This window comes from Malus domestica, chromosome 09 (genome assembly GCF_042453785.1).
Source record: "Malus domestica chromosome 09, GDT2T_hap1".
Classification (NCBI taxonomy): Eukaryota; Viridiplantae; Streptophyta; class Magnoliopsida; order Rosales; family Rosaceae; genus Malus; species Malus domestica.
In genome coordinates this window covers 33693046-33699263 of record NC_091669.1, presented here as the reverse complement: position 1 = coordinate 33699263, position 6218 = coordinate 33693046, and positions in this window count along the sequence as shown.

Sequence of the window (6218 nt, the reverse complement as noted above, 5' to 3'; positions counted from 1 at the left end):
AATATCACTATACTATAATACTAAATGACGAGAAAATAACATTTTTACTTTTTAACTTTTTATAATGGATGAAATTATCATATGGGTGGTAAAATAAGACACTGGAGTGAGTGTAGTAGCACTCCTCATTAATCTACCAATTCTTAACCATTCCTAAACACCCAAATTGAACACCCATTAGGATTTTTATACAAAGAAATGTGTTCAAGTACAACGTTGAATACAACTTCACTCACCCCCTCTGTCTATCTCTCCAACGTTGATTTCAACTCTTATCTAAGGAGTCCATTTGAGATGCTCTTGCAACACACTAAACCACCTCTCCTCCCTATATAACCGGCTAAAAGAATTCATTGAACCTTTTTTGGACTTCATGGATGGATTTAAGTCCTCACAACTTCACTCGATGGGCCCCGTTTGTGTCTATTCTGATGAACCTTCAAGTCCGTGACTAATTTCAAATCCAAATGAACTCTCAATGTCCGTAAGATTAATTGACTTTTAATTCAATCTCTTCATTTCATGAATTAACTATTTATTTGGTTTTTCTTGTGTAAAATAAGGGGTAAAAAATCTCAAACAAAATTAAAAAACAACATTCGAACTATCATCCATCAACACATCCTAATCAACATGGAAGGATTACGAAAAATGCAAACTCCCAAATCCATATTGTAGCTCCACCTATCTAAATGATCAGCAACAAAAAATAGTTTGAACTGAGATTGAGTCAATTCAAATTGCCTAAATTAAATTGAATTGCACTAAAATTAAAAGTAACGTTGATTATAAGAAAGAATTGTAAGGATTGAGTTCTTGATTTAAAAACAATGAACAATAACAAGACAAATAAAAATAAAGGAATAGAGATGCAACAAAATAGAAACAAATTATAAATGAGAAGAGTGAGTCACTAGAGCATTCGATTTCATCATAACCAATCCAACCTATTTTGGGCAGTAAATTATTAATGAATAATCATTTAAATTGACCGTTTAGTTCCTCTGATTCATATAGTATCCATGGTATCTGGATTACTATGTATACTCTTATGTGCTAACAATTTATGACATATAGATTACTAAACACAACAATTTATTAACGATTTGGGAACTAAGAGGCCACATGTAACCTAGTGTATGACATTTTTTTTTTAACATAGTGTATGACATTTTTTTTTTTGAACATAGTGTATGACATCCATATCAAGGATTTCATGGCTTCAAGTGCAAGAAACTTGAATTCAAATTCAGCGTGGCATGTACTTAAATTTGCATCAGATAAACTTGATTAAACCAAGTTTGTAGCCAGTCAACAAGATCGAAATGAAGCGTATAATCAAGATAAAAGAAACAATACGAATGGAAGTCCATATATAACAAAATTGAAGAATTAAGTAATCACATCGTAGCTCTAATAAATGCTAGCTACATAAAAAAAGCTACTAATTGCTTAAAACCCTAATTAAAGCCAGCCACACCTCTCTTGCAATTACAAACTCATCTTCTACAACCTGCCGCAGCACCCATCTCTGCAATTACACAAATCTCATCTACCACTCTCTCTCTCTCAAACTCTCTCTCTCTCAAACCATAGTTGACTCCTCTTCTAGCAAACCAAGAGGTAGACGACGAGATTCAAGAAGACAAGAAGGTTATGAGTCTTGCAACAAAAGGCTTTATCCCAGGCCGCCTAGACCGCCCATCATCCGCCAAACCTGCCTAGCCCACCCAGGCGACCGCTTTACACTGCTTAATGTCCTTGTCGATTTAATGAATGATTTCGGATTAATCGTGGCGGAGCACCGCCGCCTAGCACCTATGTCGCCGCCTAGACTGCTTTTTAAAACACTGCTTATAAGCACATGTAAGGTCCCTCATCTCATTATTGTGTGATTTATTCTCAACATGACCCTCACGTGTGGCAAATTTTCAAGTCTAACACGTGGACAACACAACATAGGTAACATGGAGCACGTGTGGCTATTGGTGAATTTCCAAGTCTAACACATTGACAATACAACACGGGTAACATGGAGAACTGTCGAAAGGACTTGGACTTGGATTATATTTCATCAACTAGAGGCGAGTCCTCATTGAACTTGGATTGTTCTTCAGCAACAGGATGAGACTTAGAAGACACCGATGTTATAAACTAAACAAAAAACCAATCAAGCAATAAACAAAACACAGTGATTTCAGAGTTCCTCCAATATAGGAGTACCTCTCTAACAACGTAAGCTTTATTGATTACCAACAAATTCAAGAGAACTCACAAACACAAAGTGTTCTCAAGTATAAAAACTTATGCCTCTCACAACTTTCACATACAAAACTCTATTTCACATCCATCTATTTATATTAATAGATGTCCTAGGTTTACACAAAGTCCCTAGAACATAGGAAACCAAATCTTATACTAAAACCAAATCCCAAACCAACTAGGAAACACAAATCCAAATATCTTGCGTCCAAGATATACTAATCCTTTTTAGTTTAGGCATGTTGATTTAATGCCAAATCCAACAATCTCCACCTTGTCATGAAATCCATAACGAGGCATCAAACAACTTTCGTTGCTCCACCATATCACAAGATCAAACTTGCTTCAACTGCACCAAATCCAAGCAGTGCTCGAACTTGGCTGCATTAACCACCTTTGTCAACATGTCAAATGGATTATCTTCTGTAGCAACCTTTTTTAGACGAATCTCACCTTCAGCTACCACTTCTCTCACAAAATGATATCGTACATCAATTTGCTTAGTCCTAGCATGATGTACCTGATATCTGGCCAAATAAATGGCACTTTGGCTGTCACAATATACATCCAACTTGTGTTGTTCTACACCTAAATCTCCTGACAACCCCAAAGTCCACATTGCTTCTTTGATAGATTCAGCGATTACCATGTATTGTGCTTATGTAGTTGATAGTGCCACCGTTGGTTGTAATATTGATCTCCATCATATAGGACCATTTGCCATAGTAAACACATACCCAATCATTGATCTTCTCATGTCTAAGTCTCCAGCAAAGTCTGAGTCTACATATCCAACTGAGAACTTATTAATTCCTTCATCACATCTTTCAAAACAAATACATTTGTCCCTCGTTCCATGTAAATACCTTAGTATCCACTTAGCAGCATTCTAATGCTCTCTTCCAGGATTATGCATGAATCTACTAACAATTCTAGCTGCGTGTGCTATATTAAGACGAGTGCACACCATAACATACATTAATCCTCCAACCAAATTAGCATATGGAATACCATCCATCTTCATCTTTTCTTCATCAGTTTTGGGACATTGTTGACTATTTAACTTGAGGTGAGCACCTAATGGAGCTTCCTATAGGCTTAAGGTCTTTTGTTACTCCAAACTTTTTTGTAACAACTTCTCAAGATATTGCTTCTGAGACAAGCACACCAAACATTTTTGTCTATCCCTTGTGATTTCCATTCCCAATATTTTCTTGGCTTCATCGAGATCCTTCATTTCAAACTCCCTTCTCATTTGCTCCTTCAACTTTTCTATCTTTGAAATATTGCTTGAGGCTATAAGCATGTCGTACACATAGATTAGCAAGTACACGAACGAACCATCTTTAAACTTCTTGTGATAAACATAGTGATCATAGTGACTTCTTGTATAGTCTTGACCCTTCATAAACTTGTCAAATCTTAAATACCACTGCCTGAGCAACTGTTTCAAACCATAAAGAGATTTTCTAAGCTTACAAACCAATCTTTCTTTGCCCTTCACTTGATACCCCTCGGGTTGTCTCATATAAATCTCTTCATCTAAATTAACATGAAGGAATGCAGTCTCCACATAGGAGGATCATGAAAAGCACAAACCTCCAGGTCCGTATTGTAGCTCGAGCTAGCTAAATGAACAGCAACAAAATTCTTTTGTCGGAAAGTATGAACCAACTGATGACGCTCCAGCTGATCCTTCATATTTCAGTAGCTACTCAAAATTGTATGGTGAGGATGAAAATCATTTGCCATATTTTGCTTAATCAAGTTGACACCACCCACTGAATTCATCTTAATAATAAGCCTATATACGCCTTTGTTAAAGCAAGCTTAAGGCCAAAATAAAAACTCTAAATCTCTACCTCCATAACTTGTCCCTGCCCCAAATTGGCAGAAAATCTCCCTAACCAATCACCACAATGATCTCTAAAAACTCAACCATCCCCAATTTGCCTAGAAGTCATTCTTCTTAACCATCAATATTAATCTTGCACCATCCTAGTTGGCTTCACAGAAGCTTTTGAGGACGCCTTCACCCATTCAGCAGCATCCCTTACTAAAATAGCTTAAGGATCCCTTGGCATAACATAATTAGTATAAAAAATTTGTTGATTTCTCCATTTCAAAATATGCCAACAACTAAAGAGGAATAAAATGCACAAAAATCTTTGATTGATAACCTTATCTGCACCTTAAGATTAGCAAGCAACCAGCTTGAATGTTCAAATCAAAAGAGTTATCACATAACAAGGAACACTAAGAAGCAGCCAAACATATTCAGTCTTATAACAATTCCTGAGAATATGGAGAATAGATTCAACATGCCAAGAACAAAAAGTGCATGAAGGATAAGAGGTCAAACACTTCCTAGCCCGCTGTTCATTAGGGACCAATCATCCAAGACTCTCTTTGAAATAAGAGACCATAAGAAGTCTTCACAAAGAAAACACCATTCGAAATGCCATTTCAAATAAGTTAAAGTTTGTCCCTTCTCACACCAAGGTTACCAGCAGGCCAACTAATGGTTTTCCGCACCATATTCTCAGATAGCACACTTCTAAGCTTTGATAGATCCCACCAACCCTTTTGAAAAAAATTTAGAAACTGTGCAATTAGAATTTAATTGATCTTAACTATTTTAAGACAAAAAAATCGATCTTTGTTGCCGAAATTAGATTTACCGAAATCAACCCAATTAAGTTCAAATTTTAATGCTTGCAAATTTACGAATCATAGTATAATATAATAGGCAAACACAACCTCGTTCCAACTGAGATCGAGTCAATTCTAATTGCCTAACTTAAATTGAATTGCACTTGAATTAAAAGTAACATTGATTATAAGAAAGAATTGCAAGGGTTGAATTCTTGATTTAAAAACACTGAAGAATAACAAGACAAATAAGACTAAAGGAATAGGGATGCAAATAGAAACAAATTGTGAATGAGATGAGTGAGTTGCTAGAGCATTCGATTTCACCATAACTAGTCCAACCTATTTTTGGCAGTAAATTATTAACAAATATATCATCAAGATTACTAGGTATACTCTTATGTGCTAAGAATCTATGACATGTAGATTACTAAACACAAAAAAATTCATTAATGATTTGGACACTAAGAGACCGTATGAAACTTAGTGTATAACCTCGATATCAAGGATTTCATAACTTTAACTCCAAGAAGCTTTGAATTGGCGCATACTTAAATTTGCATTAGATAAACTTGACAAACCAAGTTTGTAGCTAATCAACAAGATAAAAATCAAGCGTATAATCCACAACAAACTAAACTCAATAAAACTGAAATTCATAATAACGAAACTAAGGAATGAAGCAATCATGATTAGGCTACCTCGTAGCTCTAAGGGAAAAGAAATTAATTTCGAAACATAATTGAAGTTGTCACTAAATGCATAATAAAATGAAGAAAACCAAGTTGAGAAAAGCTTGAGCCTTTCTTGCTCTTCCGCACCTCTGTTCGTCGAACTTGTCATCTCTTGAATAATGATCAGTTGTCCTCTTCTTTTCCTTCTTATGTTTCCATTTTCTTCACCCTAACTGACAATGGCTTAAAGTTCATTTATTGACAACATTAGAAGAGAAAAACATAAAAACTCTTCAATTATCTGTGCTCCACTTTATACATTAAACACACCTTGATTAATTTTTGGTAAACTGAGAAGATGATGTTTGGATACTAGTAACAGAGGAAAAGTGGTGTGTTTGGTTAGAAAGATAATGGGTGTTCGGGGAAAGTTTTATTTGACAGGCCTTCCCTTTCTGTTCTTCTTTTCCCAAGCAAATGAACTATCATCTATATATTTGGAGAAGACGAGCATACAAGAATACCATTGGGTGGATGTTTGTGCTTGTTTGCCCTCATTGGCTTTCCGCCCTTGGTGGCTCAACCTGGTTTAATTTATGAATTAATTTCCAATATATATATATATATATA